This window comes from Haliotis rubra, unplaced genomic scaffold (genome assembly GCF_003918875.1).
Source record: "Haliotis rubra isolate DU_JTF1 unplaced genomic scaffold, ASM391887v1 Scf504, whole genome shotgun sequence".
Classification (NCBI taxonomy): domain Eukaryota; kingdom Metazoa; phylum Mollusca; class Gastropoda; order Lepetellida; family Haliotidae; genus Haliotis; species Haliotis rubra.
Window position 1 is genome coordinate 305,799 of NW_025767196.1, and position 22,470 is coordinate 328,268.

The window sequence follows — 22,470 nt, forward strand, 5'->3', positions numbered from 1 at the left end:
TGAAAGAAGGAGTGTCTGGGTGTTGTCAATACTAGTACTCTTGATATCACATACAATGACAGTTCCGTTATATTGAAAGAAGGAGTGTCTGGGTGTTGTCACCACTAGTACTCTTGATATCACATACAATAACAGTTCCGTTATATTGAAAGATAGAGTGTGTGGGTGTTGTCAACACTAGTACTCTTGATATCACATACAATGACAGTTCCGTTAGATTGAAAGAAAGAGTGTCTGTGTGTTGTCAATACTAGTCCTCTTGATATCACATACAATGACAGTTCCGTTATATTGAAAGACAGAGTGTCTGGGTGTTGTCAAATACTAGTGATATCACATACAATGACAGTTCCGTTATATTGAGTTCCGTTATATTGAAAGAAGGAGTGTCTGGGTGTTGTCAATACTAGTACTCTTGATATCACATACAATGACAGCTCCGTTATATTGAAAGAAAGCGTGTCTGGGTGTTGTCAATACTAGTACTCTTGATATCACATACAATGACAGTTCCGTTATATTGAAAGAAAGAGTGTCTGGTTGTTGTCAACACTAGTACTCTTGATATCACATACAATAACAGTTCCGTTATATTGAAAGAAAGAGTGTCTGGGTGTTGTCAATACTAGTACCCTTGATATGACATACAATGACAGTTCCGTTAGATTGAAAGAAAGAGTGTCTGGTTGTTGTCAACACTAGTACTCTTGATATCACATACAATAACAGTTCCGTTACATTGAAAGAAAGAGTGTCTGGGTGTTGTCAGAAAGAAACGCAATCTGATGACCCGCACATAAAATTTGAATTAATCAAGCTTACATTTACCCCGGTATCAGTCTTTCATTTTGGAAAGAACTTATTTTTATATTTCTGTACAGGTTTCTATGTACAGGTTGAACTAAACTGATGTGCAAAAGAAAGTACACAGGTTGTGTTTCTTCCAATAAGATACAAATAACAAAACCTTTTGATGAAATGGAAAATGTATGTTGAAGCACACTGCAATAAACGTGTTTTAACAGCAAAATGACATTGTAACAATAAACAGCGATGTAGTGATGACCACTCCAGACGGTTCCTACGATGCTGGAAGGTCAAGGCCATTCCACGCAGCGGTCGGTAGGCCCATATATGCCAGCAGGACGAAGTCGTCTTGTCACTGTGAATCGGCTTACGCGATGACCCAATGATGTGGCTGCTAATGACATCACCGCCAACATCCAGTTGCGTAGGTGAATAACCCGCAGATAGCGATCCTCTCGGGGTGTTGTGACTCTGGAACGTCCACTTCTGGTTCGATCACATGTCTGGCCTGTCGTACTGAAACGGTTAAACAGCCTAATTATGGTTTGTCTTGTGTAACCCAATGTCCTTGCAATATCACTGTTGAAAGCACCCATTTGTGTCATACCTTTGGCCCGTTCTCGTTGCGCCGACGTCAATCTTGGCATTTCCTCGTGAGATTTCTGTCAAGTGATTGTTCAGTCTTCACGACAAACAGGTTTTATTCTCTCTGTCAGAAAAGTGCTAGTCTATGGGACAATAATCACAATTTTGCAAGCATTCGTGCAAATCACGTACAATTGTTTTTGGTTGCATTTTGGCAAATGAAACATGACGGTTGCGTTCTATACAATCAATGTTTTTCAATAATTTTATCAGTTAGAACGCATATTTGGGATTGCAACAACAATTACACCTGTGTACTTTCTTTTGCTCGTCAGTTTATATCTATAGTTTACTTTAGGGGTAAGATTCTTGGTGACAAACATATGCAAAGTGTGGGATGGCCGGTGATTCCACTAACGGTGAACATGCTTGCAATTTTCGCGAACACTTGAAGAACCGAATTAGAAATGGTTTTCAGCAACCAATGCTTGCCGTATGACTAGCAGAACAAACTCAGAACCAGTCCCATAATGTTATGAGATTCTGTTTGCTGTGAACGTTTGTTCAATAAGGACAAAAGTGTTATTCTTAAAGAAACTATAAAATGAATAAGAAATTTTAAGTGAGCAAAGTGAACATACTTGATTCCATGAACACTGTGTATGATGGTTGTATCAACCGTGGTCTACTAGTAATATCTTCCATTATCTTACCTCGCACATAAATGTCGCTTTCTGATTGGCTGAGCGTTCTTCTATTATTTTCAATGTACCCGGCTTACAAGCGAGTAACATTTCAATGTACCCCGCTGTCAATGGTAACTCATTTGGTACTTCATGGTAGTAATTCTTTATCTCGAATAACATTGAATCACGTATGATGTACGGAAATTACCGATGTTTTGCGAATGCAAATCGACGGAAGGGAGATAACTCTAAATCTTGTTTTCTTGTCAGCAAAATCTAGCGATGGCTACAAAAGATTTGTACCCGTGCTTCAAACAGTTCAAAATTTACCTTAAAGGTCACATGCAACGTAAAACACAACCTTGCAGATTCTGATACCTTTCGGTATGGACAAACCGAAACAAATCGTCAAAAATGCAAATTCAACTTATAAAGTTGAAAAATAACGCGATGAAAAAAACCGCGCGAAATCGGAGTTCAAACGTTTCACTAATTTTCCCCAGACTTTTCTGGGGAATACGGGTTTCAACAGCTGGGCTGCGCTCATAGCACGTGCGCAAGTAAATAGGTTCGCGCAGCTTGGAAGCGGGTTGTCGGGTGAATACTCGGTGAAGGCTTTGGTTTGAGCTATTTTTCTAATGTTTTGTTGATATCTCACAGGCGCGAGCTTTTTATATGTTATGACAGTAAATTAACTGTTTCTATAATTTCATTTGTCTATTTCACCACACGTTCTTCTTACCGAGACACTTTCTCAGTTCGATACTTAAAAGCAATGTCATTATTTAGCGTTGACAGAATTTCTAACTGTGATATAGATATGTCGTTGTCACAGACAAAACTCAATGTCTTGTTTTATTGACACCTGTGTGTCTGCCTGCCTGTCTGCTAATGACAATATTCAATACACAGCTGCTATCACTGACCACAAGCGATTTAAACTTAACACCAATCAGGCTATACGCCATAAACAAATTGCATTGATTTATGGCCCGAGTTCGGTCTCTGTCACATTCTGTAATTACACAGACAGGCAGGTGTGATACTTTAACACATGACATGTTATGATGTCTGTTGATTGCAAAATGTTATACACAAAAAATGAGCATGTATTTACAAAACCCAACATCTCTCTCTATATATACACACAATTAGCCGTGAAGGCATCTGCAAATGAACCAGCCGTTACACTTGAGTGCACACCTACCCGCTCTGACTGGGTTCGGTATCCCGGCTGCTTCGTTTCTTGGGAAGTAAACCGAAGTACACAATTTTGCACTTTCGATTTGCGATTGTACGCTTATAATTTTGTTTATATATTTTTTCGTAACAAGCAATTTATATTACATGTCATGAATAAGTGATAATTGTGTTTTAATAATGTTTGATGTTTTGGTTGCATGTGACCTTTAAGGTGTTTGGTAAGATAAATACGTTGTTCACTGGTCCCTCGGGGCCCATGGATTGATGTACCCTCGAAGGCAAAGGGGAACATAAACATACACATAAACAAACATCGAGGGTACATCAACCCATGCCCCCCTCGTGACCAGTGAACAACTTATAATGTTTGTTTCCGATCAAGAGAACGTTCACATGTTGGGTGTGTATTACTGGAGTAGTATATACGGGACGTTACACAAGACATATGCTGTTTTGTTGTTTTGGCAGTTGGTAAATAATCAAGTCTGGACCAGAAAATCCACTGACTGGCATCATCAGCATCGATGTACGAAAGTCGACAAAAAGATGACATGTGTCAACCAAGTCAGCAAGACTCACCGGCAGATTATGTTTTTCGCCACTTACGACAAGCATGAGTAGCTGAAATCAATTCCAATTCGGATCTTAACAGATATAGTTTCCCGGCACTGTAGCTCACCTGGATATGTTGTCAAGAGTTGTACATGTCAACAGAGTGGTTGAGTGAGTTACAACGGTGTTCCAGTTGTAGTCTGCACTTATTATGTGAGGAAAGCACAAATTGATACGAGTCTGAGACGTTTATCATTTTGTGAATTCCAAGAACACAGGCCAAACCAAACAACATGTCTTCATTCACTGAAGCAAACTGCACTTATATCTCAGAATAGCTTCTCAGCTGACCATCTCACATGCATTCCAGATGGACCTGGTCAGATACAGTTTGACGGCACAACAGACATCTTGGAGGTAGAAGAAGGGAAACCTGTAACAGTGAGATTGTCTGCTGCCTGTACTGTAACCTGGTGGAACATCTCCAGACATACGGTGATTACAGGACAGGGGGAGGCTGTGTTGTCTATACCAGCTGTAGATGTATCTGTGTCTGGACTGTACACGTGTCACGTCAACAACAGCCATGGGAGTGCATCACGGAACCTGACGCTGGATATTCAACGCAAGTGAGTGAGTGAGTGGGTGAGTTTAGTTTTACGCCGCACTCAGCAATATTCCAGCTATATCTGTAAATAATCGAATTTGGACCAGACAATTCAGTAATCAACAGCATGAGCATCGATATACGCAATTGGGATACGATGAAGTGTCAACCAAGTCAGCGAGCCTGACCATCCGATCCCGTTAGTCGCCTTTTACGACAAGCATGGGTTACTGAAGATCAATTCTAACCCGGATCTTCACGGGTCGGATATTCAACGTAAGATTGTATTGTAATTATGCTACATAACCTGGAAACATCAGACTACACACAATTCATCACTCTAGGTGCCCTGGCAATACAAGCAACTTAAGAAGTCTCACGGTTTCTGATTGAGAGTTCGTAAAAAGCTTTCTTGAGGATGTCAACCATTCCTTTAATAATGGATTTGCAATGTATAAAACATACTTTTATAATGCATGACCATGAATGGAATAGTGTTCCTATTCCTTTACTGGTATCGTTGGTAGCAATCCATACGTATCCATTCATACATTTTCCAATTTCCTAACACTAAACTTACCGACGAAGACTGTTGCTGAAAAAAAACAAAACTGAGCGAGCGCTTTAACCACTAGGCTACCGCTCCGTTAAACCAGCTTTTGGGGATGTGGCAGTGGGAGCCGCACTAAACCATAGCTCAATGCAATCCATAAGCCAATTTGCCAACGTTCCTTTTAAATTCATAATTTTTCTAGCTGGTTTAGACCCTGGGCCAGGTGGTATTGCCTCCACCATCGTTGTCGCTGTCCCTGTGGCCGTTGTCTCCTCTGTCCTGATCATCATCATCGCTGCTGTTGCTGTGATATGTGTTTGTAAAAGAGTGAAGAAAGGTATTGTAAAAATGAATAATATATATGTTATAATTTATACTGTAGTTCATTTCAGTTCATTTCTTTTCAAAATTGATGTTAATTTGTTATGACCAATATCATTACTTCGATGTTGATGCTGTCGGCGAGATACATTTGCTGCATAATTGGGTTTCGTTTACCTTTCAGGAGATCGTCAGCACAGGTACGAACACTGGTGGTATATGAAGCTTGTGTAAAGCCCATTGTTTACCATTGCTGCGTTCGATCCCCGACCGCGTCACACCAAAAGACGTTAAAATATGGTACTTGTTGGTCCCTGCCTGGCGCTCGGCATTAATGGGTACATCAAGGACTGGTCGGCTCAGAGTCAGTATACTGTGTGGGGCATTCATGCTTCACTGCGGCATGGTATCTCAATGGGCTATCACTATAAAACCAGTTTCAGTCTGGGCTAGTACAAGCAGCCACACATACACATACACACGTATGCAGGTCGTCATATGAGCGAAATATACGCTACGTTAAACCCAATTTCACCTCACCTCAACTCATCTCACCTTTACCATAGTTGGAATATTGCTGAAAGCGACCTAAATCTATACTGACTGTTCCTACTATGGTCTGTAGTATGGCATCTGTATCTGCAGCAGGTAAAGCGATGATTCATGAATTATGTGGCTTAGATATTACAGTTAAAATAAATTAATCTGGGCCCACTTGCACAAAGCGATCTTAGCGCTACGACTATCTTAAGCCTATTTTGGAGAATGGGAGTTACAATAATTGTAGCGCTAAGATCGCTTTGTGCAAGTGGGCCCAGGACTCAGTCAGCTGTTATTGAACGTTATCTACGTTTCAGATCTGGTGTACGAAGTATGGAGGACAATGAAAGTCATATTCAGCTTCAACCCCGTCGTAAGTGTATGAGGCAACTGGAAATCCATGAAAACTAAAACGTTTCAGTTTCAGTATACGAGATTGGTACAGTATCACTGTCATTTGATATCACGACAATACCATGCATGTAATGTGAGGAATTAGAAAGGAGCCATGTGAACTGCATGGGTGCAGGTCCATACACCTCACACTTCAGTGGGCCTGTGAAGATCCTGGTTAGAATTGATCTTCAACAACCCATGCTTGTCGTAAGAGGCGAGTAACGGGATCGGGTTCTCTGGCTCGCTTGCTTGGTTGACACATGTAATCGGTTCTCAGTTGCGCAGATCGATGTTCATGCTGTTGATCACTTCATTATCTGGTCCAGACTCGATTATTTACAGACCGTCGTCATATAGCTGGAATATTGCTGGAGTCCGGCGTTAAACAGCCAACAAAACAAACCACACTCGAATGATTTACTTCCAGAACAGAATATATGATGTTTTCTCTGCCCTTTCTGCAAACATGACTGATGGTCTTCGTATTTCATGCTGTAAATATGACAACTCACGAAATAGGAAGCAGGATGAAACATTCATGTTCTGTTCAGTTTCAACACTTACTCGTTATTCTCACACGTTTCTTTGTCTGTGTTTTCTTGTCTATTCTATTTCAGAAAGACATTCTGCTGGGTAATTATCGTTTCATATCATTGGCATGTAATATATTTATCGCGAATAATTGCAGTTCGATTTAGAATTCGTACCAATGATAACTGTAACGTTTCACTGTCAGTGCATTTCCTCATCAGTGGAAGATCACGATGAAATTCGGGAATGTTTTCATGTACATTTTAAGAAATAGCAAGTACAAACAGAACCTTCTTAAGTGTATTATAGTATAGCTTATTGTTAAGCATTGATACTCCATTCGTAACTACTCGTTCCTTTCCGTAACCTGAAAGAAGACTCGTACCTCTCTCGTAGCCATTTTACTGAACTTGACTCTGTCTGAGCGCAACAGCGCAGAGAGAAAGAAATAGTCAAGGTTGTGTTTAACATGCTTAAATACTTTACAAAGTTAATATATCCTGGTTATTAAAATTCAGGAAACTTAGGAGGACTATGCAATAATTAAAATATACTTGAAGTGTCTGGGAAAAAAATGATGCAAACCAAAATGAAAATGATTTCAGCAAACTAGTTTGACCCAATTTCTTCTCTACATACGCGTATCCTGATTAGCAGAGGGAATATTTCTCCCGGACATGGCTACGAGAGGTCACGGAAAGGGACGAGTTATTACGAATGGCAGATACCCCAGATATAGTCATAGTTTAACATCCATTACGTACAGAGGGAATATTTCTTCCGGACATGGCTACGAGAGGTTACGGAAAGGGACGAGTTATTACGAATGGCAGCTACTCCAGATATAGTCATGGTTTAACATCCATTACGTACAGAGGGAATATTTCTTCCGGACATGGCTAGGAGAGGTTACGGAAAGGGACGAGTTATTACGAATGGCAGCTACTCCAGATATAGTCATGGTTTAACATCCATTACGTACAGAGGGAATATTTCTTCCGGACATGGCTAGGAGAGGTTACGGAAAGGGACGAGTTATTACGAATGGCAGATACTCCAGATATAGTCATGGTTTAACATCCATTACGTACAGAGGGAATATTTCTTCCGGACATGGCTAGGAGAGGTTACGGAAAGGGACGAGTTATTACGAATGGCAGATACTCCAGATATAGTCATGGTTTAACATCCATTACGTACAGAGGGAATATTTCTTCCGGACATGGCTAGGAGAGGTTACGGAAAGGGACGAGTTATTACGAATGGCAGATACTCCAGATATAGTCATGGTTTAACATCCATTACGTACAGAGGGAATATTTCTTCCGGACATAGCTACCAGAGGTTACGGAAAGGGACGAGTTATTACGAATGGCAGATACTCCAGATATAGTCATGGTTTAACATCCATTACGTACAGAGGGAATATTTCTCCCGGACATGGCTACGAGAGGTTACGGAAAGGGCCTGTTATTACGAGATACTCCAGATATAGTCATAGTTTAACATCCATTACGTACATCACGATACAAGAAATGTTTCCCCACCAATAACCTGAACAAAAATTAATTCCAAAGTCTGAATTTCAGCGTGGTGCTTAATATCCGTGAGGTGGAAACATATGGGAGCTATGAGGAAATAGACGGTGAGTTGTCATGTGGCAATAAGAAAATGATAATTTATAATTACATAATTGTAATATGGTCATTGCGTATAAATAATATATTAAGTTTTGAGCTGGTCAAAAAAAGCCTTTAAATCTATACTGACTTCAAACCTATTACACTGTCAGCATGTCTGGCACCCTTCAAGAACTCATAAACTAAATGTTCTCACAATATCAAAACGTACTGGCACATGTACAGACGCATTTCTCATTGTTAATAACCCACTTAAGATCCGGATTATAAGTGGTCTTCAGTAACCCATGCTTGTCGTAAGACGCAATTAAGGGTTTCGGTGGTGAGGCTTGCTGACTTGGTTGACACATGTCATTGTATCCCAGTTGAGTAGATAGATGCTCATGCTGTTGATCACCGGATTGTCTGGTCCAGACTTGATTATTTACAGACCACCAGTTATATATAGCTGGAATATTGCTGAGTGTGGCGTTAAACAGTAACCAACTAATCATCTTCATTAACAGAGTATATTTGTCTCCAGTACCACATGCTATCGTCGACGACATCGTCCCTGTTGTTGCAGCTTACTCTATCCTCCTAACTGCTGTCTCAGTTGTAGTTGCAGCAGTTGCCGCCCTTGTCTGCAAGGATGCACGACGTATGTATTGATATATCCCTCATTGAAGTTGTACTTATAAAACCTGACTGTGTGACAAGTAATATTCAATATGAAGTCAGATGAACAACAACGGAAAACATAATGAACATGCACTCACAAATATGAACCAGGAAGTTGGCGTTATCGATTTAGTGTCCCCGTCAGACTGATCTTGTGATGATGATTTTGAGCTTTTACGTGCGGTTCCCGACATGATGCGATAGTTTGCTAATTGATAATGTTTAATTACAAATGGTCATAACGTGAGGTATGTATAAAATTGTTATAATGAAAACCATTTCAATAAGTTTCTTTAAAACATAATTTATTCAAAAGACGTAATTGTTTCACGATATGTCAAAGTGCATCGAAATCCAGTCTCTTTTACGCGTTTCCAGCATCCAGCAAACGGTACGTGATTTCCCATTTTTGGCAGTCTCTTGTGCACTGGACCATGCAGATGTTGTATCTCACTGCCAAAATTGGGGGTGTCCTCCCATTTGTGAGAACTCCCAGTTTTTAATGGTTCAGTGCACATAGGTGGTGTTTCCACATCCCTACAATGAAAGTGGGATCAGCCCAGCCCAGCCCAGTACCCACAGGAGGCATAGTTCATTGATGAGTTGATTAATGAAATAGATTATCAAAGATTATAATTAAACAGAAGAAATAGTTCATTGAATATTTTATTTATTCAGAAGAATATGTAATTATGATAACACATTTTTATTGACTATTATGAAGTTTGAAAGTCATTTTCGTTTAAACATATTTTATTATTATTTATGAAAATGAATTGGGATTGGTGAAGTATTACTGCTTATGTTAACACCTCTCCCATGCAACATAAAATATAAAATGAAATGGAGGATGTGACGTCATCGCTATTGACTATTGCATAAATATATTTTTAAGTACATATAAATATATACAGATTACATCAAATACAACTATTTTCTAAGTAGTCATAATTAGAGACTTACAGCATGACTCTTTGGAATTTGGTAGGGCATTCCATAAATTTATTGTGTCGGGTAGAAAGGGTTTGGCATAAGGGGCATTTCGAGTGTAAATTTCAGAGTTATTTCTTAAACTATAGCCTGTCGTTTCGGAGACGGAGTAAATCTGAGTAGGTAAATTAATTTCTCTTTGATCACGAAGTTACCTACACAAAGTGTTTAATTTATTTAAGACATTTACCTGAGTATGTTAATCAATTTATCTTATAAAGTTTCATTAAGTTACCTCCACAAGATTCAGTTACATAGCAAATCAGTAATCAGCTAGGGTGACTCCATTCTATCAGACAGGGGAGTATGGTGTGTTTTCGTTGCTAATTACCTACTCCACTGTCTCATAACTGGAAGTCTCAGAACTGGAGTTCTCACAAATGGGAGTAGACCAAATTGGGACAACTGGTGAGACCAATTAAGATCAATTAGGCCTCGTAATGAGAAGGCGTTTCAAAGTCATTTAGTAGGTATGACAGCGATATATGACTGTGTGGGGCGCTTCCTTTACCTTTCATGCTACAAAACACTGATATCCTGCTGTCTGTAGCGTAGTGTTTGATTGTCGCGCGACAAACATCACACGAAGAAGGCCGGACCACTGCTCCTGGTGTCGTCTCAGGACGCCGACCTTTCGATTTTCTACTAGTCTCAGGACGCCGACCTGGGGTTTCCTTTGAAGGTTAGGTTCTGATTAGGCTTAATTAGCGTTGCGGATAATCTTCTCTATATGTTTTGATAAGGTGAACTCGTCGCACATGTCACTTCCATCTGATTGAAAAGTTTACAATAACACTTAGCAGAGTGAACATTGTTCATATCTTTGGTATAAATATCTATGGAATGGCCAAAGGATTCACATTCGATTTCGAAATGGCAAATGCACAGCTAAATCAGAGAATCATCCCTACAGCTCGCGGCAGTCGTTACTTGGTTGTTGGCGGGTTCATGTACAGAGACAGCAAGAGAAAAGGAGACTGGATATCTTGGATATGTACTGCAAAAGACTGAAGAAGACCACTGCCGACAACTCAGAGACTACATGACCAACTTCTGAAGACTGAAGAAGACCGCTGCCGACAACTCAGAGACTACATGACCAACTTCTGGGTGGAGGGAGACCTGCACATGACGCAATGGAACCACCACAACACAGATGGGCCAAGAACAAACAACCACCTACATGGGGGGCATTCACGCCTGAAGAAATACGTCGGCAAGGCTCATCCAAACATTTTCGAGATAGTGTCGTTGCTGTCACGAGAACAGACCAACACCGAAAACAAGCTGGTCCAGTATGCGGCTGGCCAGAAGCGTCCGTCCAAGAAGAGGAAATACAGGGATTTGGAGCGACGACTGGATGACATTTGTCACCAGCTTCAACAAAGAACACTGTCCGTGAGGCAGTTTGCTGATTCAGCATCCCACCTATTGCATTTAGGTTAAGTCTTTGAAAAAATGTACATGAATTTATGATGTATTTAATAAAAAAAAAAGTAAAATATGTCATCTGTTGCTCTCATCCGCATAATCCGGATTATCCTCCTCTAACAACTCTTTGATCCTGCATTGTCCTCGTAATCCATTATTAATTGGCAAAATGAAACCGTCGAAACGTCGACCTGTATATTTCACTCAACCGTAAAGTTTGGTCGAAAGGTCGGCGTTATGAGCCTGAACCCTGATCCTTGCCGTCATCGCCGCGGTGTTGTTTACATTAATTCATGCGCGTTCCCTTTGACGCAACACAAAAGAGCTTTAAATGATGTTTGTAACATTCTCGTTCTTCCAAACACGGAATATCAATGATAAATATCGGACTTTATTCTGTATGTGTTTTTGATTTGTTTAAGTTTGAACGAGGAACTACTTTGTGCTGCTGATAACTGTAGTGATAGAGAAGACGAATCAGCTGACGACTTTTGTAAAGGAGGCAATTGTGGCATGAAAATATAATAAATATAATATATATATGATAAATAGACTACTTCATGCTGTTTAAATAATAAAGAGACGATTTCAGGATGTTTGTCAAACCTGAAGTGAAGATATGACTTCACTCGATAAGGTATCCATCGTGTTTGACAAAATGCATGAAATACATTGTAGTCACTATTTGTCATCTGGAGCCACATTGTGATGCACATGGACTTCGGTAAATGTGTTTTTATGCAACCATTTATATCAAGCTTGTTTTCTCAGCAAATGCGGTACATACCTAACTGTGGTAGGAGATAGACTATCAAGTGACGCAAATGATCTAGAGTCTCCTTATGCGGGCTTCAACAACGAAGATAAGTTGTCCCTGCACGATTATGAGAGGCTTCTAAGGGAACAGTTCCAAATCTACACGTCTCTCCACCCTTCAGCCTCCTACACAGGACCCTAGCACCAGATGCAGCCTTATGTGACGGAACAGTTCCACATCTACACGTCACTCCATCCTTTAGCCCCTCCTTTAGAGAACCACAGTACAAAGTCAACCTTTATGTGAGAGAACATATCTAAACATCCCTCCATCCTCCATCTTCATACACAGACAAACACAATACTGTGTGAAAGGACAACCAACGTGAAACGTTTTCCCCGGTGTGCGACGCAAGTACACACTGTACACCGCACCTAGTACAGTGGTTAGAATCTTCATCGCGTGATTAAAATAAAGTGATATGTGATTACATATGCAGTGTTTTTATTAAAAACAAGAAAGGAAACAAGAATACTATTAGCTCTTACGTCAGCCAAAAAGACAAAGAGCGGCAATACCTCTCCCCACCCCCACCCCCACAAACACACACAAGCGCGGGCGCGCACGCACACACAGCACAAACACTCACATCCTAAGCGAACAGGAATTTCAATCTTAACATACAACACTTGTAAACAAAGTCGTCTTTATTTCAAATTAATTTCTACAAGCTGTTACAAAGCATTGGTGAAGGCAAACACCTTAATACGTTAAGTCTGAGTGAAATATCCTTGAACAACAAACGAAAAGGGAGCTGAAAAGAAAACGTAAAGCAAACACTGAATTGGTTACAATTATATTTAGGAGATAAACCTACTGTGTGGGAAAATCAGAGGTATATAACGAAATTATAATAGCTCTAAATTTAATTTAAAACCGAACGCGTAAAAAAATATGTTGGGCTAAACAGAACGGTTTGCAGATTCTGTAGATCTAATTGTGTTTTACTACCGCTAAATTTGAAACAGTACAAATTTCAAAATATCATTTTGTTTGAATTGATAACCCAACTGTTTATTTATGTGGACGGAAGGCATTAAAATTTCTTCTGCGTTCGATGTTAATGCATCCTCCGTTACCGGATCAAGATCAGTGGCGATATCGTTGACGAAAGCTGATAATAAATTTAACACGGAAATTATGTAGCAGTCTAGTGCTGGATCTATTCTGACATAACATAGAATCAACGTAAACATATTTGTTTTTGCTGAAATTTTATTCGGAAAGCAGACGATGTTTTGATCTTGTTCGACTGAATATTTGTTTCCATGCTTTCGAAGTACCTTTGTATGTATAAACACCTATTGCTGTGATTTACGCAAGTAGTGAGTCGAGCCCGTCATCGCTAAATCCATCTTTAAAGACATATGTGTAATTTCCGACAGTAAAATCGCCGTAGTTTATCGATGCATCGGTAGGTTGTTTGGTGTCCGCCATGTTAGTGGGCAGACAAAAATAGTGCATTACCGTAAACCATGTATGATTGCGCACGGAAAACAGAGACCTGTATAACGTGATTATATACCTCTGAATGACTTTAATTAACCAATCACAATCCAGTGTTTACTGAAGTCATGGTAGAATGTATCTTTATTGTTATTTTGTCAGGAATCATTCCGTGTCATTTCATTCCTTCTAAACAGAATAATCTCAATCCAATTTCAAATCTGTCTGTTTGGAGTTTAAAAAAACGTTGGCTTCGAAACTGGATACCTAATGCAGATTCGTTTGATAAATTCTGGCCATAAAATGATCGAGGTAAGCTCACAGTTGTTACTTTGAAAACGAAAGAAAAATAAAGTATAACCACTGTAAACGAGCCTAACACCTATTCTACTAAGCCATTGTAAAGACATGGTAAACATTAAGATAAATTAAACAATGCAAAGAGTGGAAATATCTAAAACTTTTGAAAACACAATTTTCACGTTCCTCTTAATATTAACGCTTTTTTGTTGAATGTATGGTGTATGGCAAACAATGTAAACTGTATGTTAATAATCATTATGTCATCAAATGTAACGTCACAATACAGGTAGATTTCTTTTGATAAACATGCAAATGAAAATCCCACAAGGAATCTTAAAGGTCACATGCAACGTAAAACACAACTTTGGAGATTCTGATACCTTTCGGTATGGACATACCGAAACAAATCGTCAAAAATGCAAATTCAACTTATAAAGTTGAAAAATAACGCGATGAAAAAAAACCGCGCGACTTTTCTGGGGAAAACGGGTTTCAACAGCTGGGCTGCGCTCATAGCACGTGCGCAAGTAAATAGGTTCGCCCAGCTTGGAAGCGGGTTGTCGGGTGAATACTCGGTGAAGGCTTTGGTGTGAGCTATTTTTCTAATGTTTTGTTGATATCTCACAGACGCAAGCTTTTTATATGTTATGACAGTAAATTAACTGTTTCTATAATTTCATTTGTCTATTTCACCACACGTTCTTCTTACCGAGACACTTTCTCAGTTCGATACTTAAAAGCAATGTCATTATTTAGCGTTGACACAATTTCTAACTGTGATATAGATATGTCGTTGTCACAGACAAAACTCAATGTCTTGTTTTATTGACACCTGTGTGTCTGCCTGCCTGTCTGCTAATGACAATATTCAATACACAGCTGCTATCACTGACCACATGCAATTTGAACTTAGCACCAATCAGGCTATACACCATAAACAAAATGCATTGATTTATGGCCCGAGTTCGGTCTCTGTCACATTATGTAATTACACAGACAGGCAGGTGTGATACTTGAACACAAGACATGTTATGATGTCTGCAAAATGTTATACACAAAAAATGAGCATGTATTTACAAAACCCAACATCTCTCTCTATATATACACACAATTAGCCGTGAAGGCATCTGCAAATGAACCAGCCGTTACACTTGAGTGCACGCCCACCCGCTCTGACTGGGTTCGGTATCCCGGCTGCTTCGTTTCTTGGGAAGTAAACCGAAGTACACAATTTTGCACTTTCGATTTGCGATTGTACGCTTATAATTTTGTTTATATATTTTTTCGTAACCAGCAATGTATATTACATGTCATGAATAAGTGATAATTGTGTTTTAATTATGTTTGATTTTTTGGTTGCATGTGACCTTTAACTGTCTCTATATAAGTTTCCCATTAAATCATTTCTTAATTAAATTGCATTTTCATAGTGTTCCAGATTATATATAATGCAAACACACAACACACAATGTAAAATCACAGGAAAGCATTTACATCAATATACTAAAAAACAAACAAATTACTTTTTGGTTTGATTTTCGACCGCGATATATATCAGGTTTGTTTCATGGTTATCAAACCAAGCAATTTCTTATACGTATTTGATTGGATTTTCAATAAAAGCAATTCCCTTAGCGATTTATGCAACAGGTTGAAAACAGGGGATCGCGCATCTATAGATCATCACATAAGAAACAGACCAATTACTGTCCAAATGCAAACAATATTATTGAGTGAATAAGGAATTACATATCTTACTGTTGCAGCAAAACACAAATGCACGAATGATTTGTTATGAAACATGCACAACAAAGGTATTCTGATATAACAGACATCTATGTTCAGTTTGGGTATTCTGATATGACAGATATCTATGTTCATCTTGGGTATTCTGATATAACAGACATCTATGTTCAGTTTGGGTATTCTGATATGACATATATCTATGTTCATTTTGGGTATTCTGATATGACAGACATCTATGTTCATTTTTGGTATTCTGATATGACAGACATCTATGTTCGTTTTGGGTATTCTGATATGACAGACATCTATGTTCATTTTGGGTATTCTGATATGACAGACTTCTATGTTCATTTTGGGTATTCTGATATGACAGACATCTATGTTCCTTTTGGGTATTCTGATATGACAGATATCTATGTTCGTTTTGGGTATTCTGATATGACAGACATCTATGTTCATTTTGGGTATTCTGATATGTCAGACTTCTATGTTCATTTTGGGTATTCTGATACGACAGACATCTATGTTCATTTTGGGTATTCTGATATGACAGACATCTATGTTCATTTGGGGTATTCTGATATGACAGACATCTATGTTCATTTTGGGTATTCTGATATGACAGACATCTATGTTCATTTTGGGTATTCTGATATGACAGACATCTATGTTCATTTTGGGTATTCTGATATGACAGACATCTATGTTCATTTGGGGTATTCTGATATGACAGACATCTATGTTCATTTTGGGTATTCTGATATGTCAGACTTCTATGTTCATTTTGGGTATTCTGATATGACAGACATCTATTTTCATTTTGGGTATTCTGATATAACAGACATCTATGTTCATTTTGGGTATTCTGATATGACAGACATCTATGTTCATTTGGGGTATTCTGATATGACAGACATCTATGTTCATTTTGGGTATTCTGATATGTCAGACTTCTATGTTCATTTTGGGTATTCTGATATGACAGACATCTATGTTCATTTGGGGTATTCTGATATGACAGACATCTATTTTCATTTTGGGTATTCTGATGTGAGAGACATCTATGTTCATTTTGGGTATTCTGATATGACAGACATCTATGTTCATTTTGGGTATTCTGATATGACAGACATCTAAGTTCATTTGGGGTATTCTGATATGACAGACATCTATGTTCATTTGGGGTATTCTGATATGTCAGACTTCTATGTTCATTTTGGGTATACTGATATGACAGACATCTATGTTCATTTGGGGTATTCTGATATGACAGACATCTGTGTTCATTTTGGGTATTCTGATGTGACAGACATCTATGTTCGTTTTGGGTATTCTGATATGACAGACATCTATGTTCATTTTGGGTATTCTGATATGACAGACATCTATGATCATTTTAGATATTCTGATATGACAGACATCTATGATCATTTTGGATATTCTGATATGACAGACATCTATGTTCGTTTTGGGTATTCTGATATGACAGACATCTATGATCATTTTAGATATTCTGATATGACAGACATCTATGATCATTTGGGGTATTCTGATATGACAGACATCTATGTTCATTTTGGGTATTCTGATATGACAGACATCTATGTTCATTTTGGGTATTCTGATATGACAGACATCTATGTTCATTTTGGGTATTCTGATATGACAGACATCTATGTTCATTTGGGGTATTCTGATATGACAGACATCTATGTTCATTTGGGGTATTCTGATATGTCAGACTTCTATGTTCATTTTGGGTATACTGATATGACAGACATCTATGTTCATTTGGGGTATTCTGATATGACAGACATCTATGTTCATTTTGGGTATTCTGATATGACAGACATCTATGTTCATTTTGGGTATTCTGATATGACAGACATCTAAGTTCATTTGGGGTATTCTGATATGACAGACATCTATGTTCATTTGGGGTATTCTGATATGTCAGACTTCTATGTTCATTTTGGGTATACTGATATGACAGACATCTATGTTCATTTGGGGTATTCTGATATGACAGACATCTGTGTTCATTTTGGGTATTCTGATGTGACAGACATCTATGTTCGTTTTGGGTATTCTGATATGACAGACATCTATGTTCATTTTGGGTATTCTGATATGACAGACATCTATGATCATTTTAGATATTCTGATATGACAGACATCTATGATCATTTTGGATATTCTGATATGACAGACATCTATGTTCGTTTTGGGTATTCTGATATGACAGACATCTATGATCATTTTAGATATTCTGATATGACAGACATCTATGATCATTTGGGGTATTCTGATATGACAGACATCTATGTTCATTTTGGGTATTCTGATATGACAGACATCTATGTTCATTTTGGGTATTCTGATATGACAGACATCTATGTTCATTTTGGGTATTCTGATATGACAGACATCTATGTTCATTTGGGGTATTCTGATATGACAGACATCTATGTTCATTTGGGGTATTCTGATATGTCAGACTTCTATGTTCATTTTGGGTATACTGATATGACAGACATCTATGTTCATTTGGGGTATTCTGATATGACAGACATCTGTGTTCATTTTGGGTATTCTGATGTGACAGACATCTATGTTCGTTTTGGGTATTCTGATATGACAGACATCTATGTTCATTTTGGGTATTCTGATATGACAGACATCTATGATCATTTTAGATATTCTGATATGACAGACATCTATGATCATTTGGGGTATTCTGATATGACAGACATCTATGTTCATTTTGGGTATTCTGATATGACAGACATCTATGTTCATTTTGGGTATTCTGATATGACAGACATCTATGTTCATTTTGGGTATTCTGATATGACAGACATCTATGTTCATTTGGGGTATTCTGATATGACAGACATCTATGTTCATTTGGGGTATTCTGATATGTCAGACTTCTATGTTCATTTTGGGTATACTGATATGACAGACATCTATGTTCATTTGGGGTATTCTGATATGACAGACATCTGTGTTCATTTTGGGTATTCTGATGTGACAGACATCTATGTTCGTTTTGGGTATTCTGATATGACAGACATCTATGTTCATTTTGGGTATTCTGATATGACAGACATCTATGATCATTTTAGATATTCTGATATGACAGACATCTATGATCATTTTGGATATTCTGATATGACAGACATCTATGTTCGTTTTGGGTATTCTGATATGACAGACATCTATGATCATTTTAGATATTCTGATATGACAGACATCTATGATCATTTTGGGTATTCTGATATGACAGACATCTATGGTCATTTTGGGTATTCTGATGTGACAGACATCTATGTTCATTTTGGGTATTCTGATATGACAGATACCTATGATCATTTTGCTTGCTAGTAATCTCTATGCATTACAAACAAGTGTAGAAGTGAGCCAAGCTCACATACCCCCGCTTCCCACTTTGGGACATGGAAATGACTGATATTGATATGTATAATGTGACAAGGATCAGCAGCTCACAAGACTTTCTCTTTGACTCTACTAAACTTTATATACATGTTAGATAATAGTTTTGGCATGTACTGATTACGGTAATATTTTATGGAAACTAGATTTTTTTGTGTTTTCTGTGGTGAAACCGGTGACCGGACAAAATCCACCCCAAAATTGCCACCCCGGACAAAATCCATCTTTTCTTAACAAGAAAATGGACAAAACCCGCCCTTCTCAAATTGCTATTGTTAAAAGTTTTAGTGTGTCCTGATCTTTGATCAAGTTGTTTTTCTTAAAAAAAAATGGACAAAATCCACCCTTCTCAAATTGCTATTGTTAAGAGTTTTAGAGTGTCCTGGCCCCGGGATCATGAAAAAATCTTAAGTCTAAAATTTGCTTAGCACAAAAAAATCTTAAGTCTAAATTTTTTTGCTTAGCTAAGATTTTAGATAAGACTGGATCCTGAAACTGTCTCAGCCAAATCTTACCTAAGGGGTGGATTTTGTCCAAGGTTGCAATTTTGGGATGGATTTTGTTCAGGTGGATTTTGCCCGGGTGGATTTTGTCCTGGATTCGGTGAGGAATCGGTGAGAATCCAGGGGTGAAACCTGACATACAATTGAACTTGACTGCCTCATGTGGTTTAAACATATTTATTTCATGAAAAAGCAAAGACAGAATTTTCATGAACTGGATTGGTCAACAAGCTCGAAAGAACTTATATGAAGACCGCTCCAATATACATAGATATATGAAACAGTATCATGACAAGAAAAGATGATATCTAAAATGAAAGTAGATGGTATGACATGTAGTCGGAAACTTAAAATCCTGATGTTTGTATACATTCATGGCATCTGCAGTCGGGATCCATAGTAGTATAGATTTGAGAATTACAGGTTTTAGTGTATGGCTTGCTCAGTTAAAGCGCCTAGTTTCAATTATAAGTAGATGGACTGATTTTAAGATATGTGATTGAATTTGTGGGTCCATGGAAGACGTTCCGTATAAGATTATTTCTAATGAAAAGCCATTGGTATAATAAAATTTATTTATTCTTACAGCATCAAATCTGGGACATACAAAGAAATAATGACGTGCATCTTCATTAGGGTGGCCACACAAACAATCTACTCTCTCTGATATATGTCTGTTGCGTTTGTCAGCGTTGAGATCACTACATCCTAACCTTAAGCGACAGTGGAGGATTTGACAAACTCTTTAACCTATATTTGGATCGAAATGAATGTCTTTAGCTCTATGACTTAAAGCAGATGTAAAATCATTGATGTCTGTAAGAGATTTAATATTTTGCGGTAAAGCATTCCATAAACTTGCAGCGTCCGGTAGAAATGAATTGTCATATAGAGCAGTACGGCAGGCAATAGTTTGCAAATGCGATGTGTTACGTAAGGGATAGTTACTTACTTGAGAGACGAAGGAAGGGACGAGTTCGTTTAGATAGTGGGGTAATCTGTTATGATACATTTGACAAATGTGATTAGTTCAGCTATTCTTCTTCTTTCGCGAAGAGAAACAGAGATGTTTCAGCGTAGATTTTATCACGACTGGTGCCGCGAACAGCTCCACATATTGTACGTAACGCGTCAAAGTGCATGTTTTCCAAGATTGTTGCTTGAGTTTTGGTACAATTGTCATAAATATGGCTACAGTAGTCAAAGATCGGAATTATAAACGACGTATACATACGATTTAGGGTGTTTCTCGTTAGTCGATATTTAAGGGTTCTTGAGCAATTTATCAAGGGGCTGACTCTCTTAACGATATCGTTTATATGTATATCCCATGTACAATCGTTTTGAAGAGTTATACCTAAATGTTTATGGCTCGAAGTTTCTTCAATTCGAACGTCGTTGAAAAACAAGCTTGGATGAGGATTTGAATTTGGTTTTCTACTGAATAAGACTGTTTTAGTTTTGGAGGGGTTGAAATCGATTTTCCAGGTTTTTGCCCAGTTTGCTATTTTTAGTAGATCATTATTCAGACTAAACGCCGCTACGTAAGGTCATCTATTATTACATAGATAGAAGTATCATCTGCAAATAATCGTATATTACTGTTAATGCCTTCAACAATATCATTTATGTAGACCAAAAACAGAAGTGGTCCTAGAACAGAACCCTGCGGGACGCCAGCTTTTACCGGTTTAATATTAGAACTATAACCATTTATGACTACACGCTGGGATCGATATTCTAAATAACTTTTAAACCATTGTAATAGTGAACCATCGATTCCACATGATTTTAGCTATGCACGAGACCTTTGTGCCATACTCGATCAAAAGCTTTGCTGATATCGCAAAATACTGCACGTATTTCCTTACCTTCGTCCATTGCCTTGGCTATGAAATTATACAAATATGTCAACTGATTCACGCAAGAGTCCCCTGGGATGAAACCTGACTGTAAATTGGATAAGATGTTATTGCCTCTGAGATAGTTGAAAACATGTTTGAATATACATCGCTCAAATATTTTAGATACACAACTAGTTAAGGCTACTGGTCTGTAATTTGTACGATCATTTACACTTCCCTTTTTGTGACGGTATAACGCTTGCTTCTTTCCAAACTGCCGGGAATACGCGTTGTTGAAGTGATAGATTAAAAAGTTCCGTTAAAAGGGGTGAAATACTGACAGCGATTAATTTAAGAATTCTATTTCCAATGTCACCGGTTGCTTTCATAGCATTAACACTCATTAAGATATCATATACTTCACTGTTAATAAGTTTAATTTCTGATAGACTATTGATTGTCTTTATATTGATATCGGGGGGTGTTTCAATCCGGATTTTCTACTCGCGATTGCCGAGTGAAATAATCATTTAGAGAATCAGTTATATCTTGTAAATCATCGCTTACATCATTGAAAATCAACGGGGGAAAAATTATAGTTGTTTTTATTTCTCTTCACGTAATTATTGACTAATTTCCACCAACATTTGTCCGTAGTGGATCGATTTATCGTTTCATCTAGTTTATTTGCATACGCTCTTTTCGCTTTTCGGATAGCCGAGATTACTCTATTTCTACTTTGTCTGAATCGAGCCCAACGGGTAACAGAATTGTTCCTCCTAGCGAGTTGATGATGTCTATTGCGCTTACGTATTAGCGATCTAATTTCGTTATTCATCCAAAGTGGATCAGA

The 22,470-nt window shown here is 38.1% G+C and overlaps 1 long non-coding RNA gene across 1 annotated transcript; it reads right to left on the reverse strand.

The window, feature by feature from the left end:
* Positions 1-18,612: 18,612 nt before the first annotated feature.
* On the reverse strand, positions 18,613-19,219 carry LOC124292006. Its single transcript, XR_006902340.1, has 2 exons — positions 19,142-19,219; positions 18,613-18,819 (listed from the first exon to the last, which is right to left on the reverse strand). It is a non-coding gene; the product is annotated as an uncharacterized LOC124292006 (long non-coding RNA).
* Positions 19,220-22,470: the final 3,251 nt, after the last annotated feature.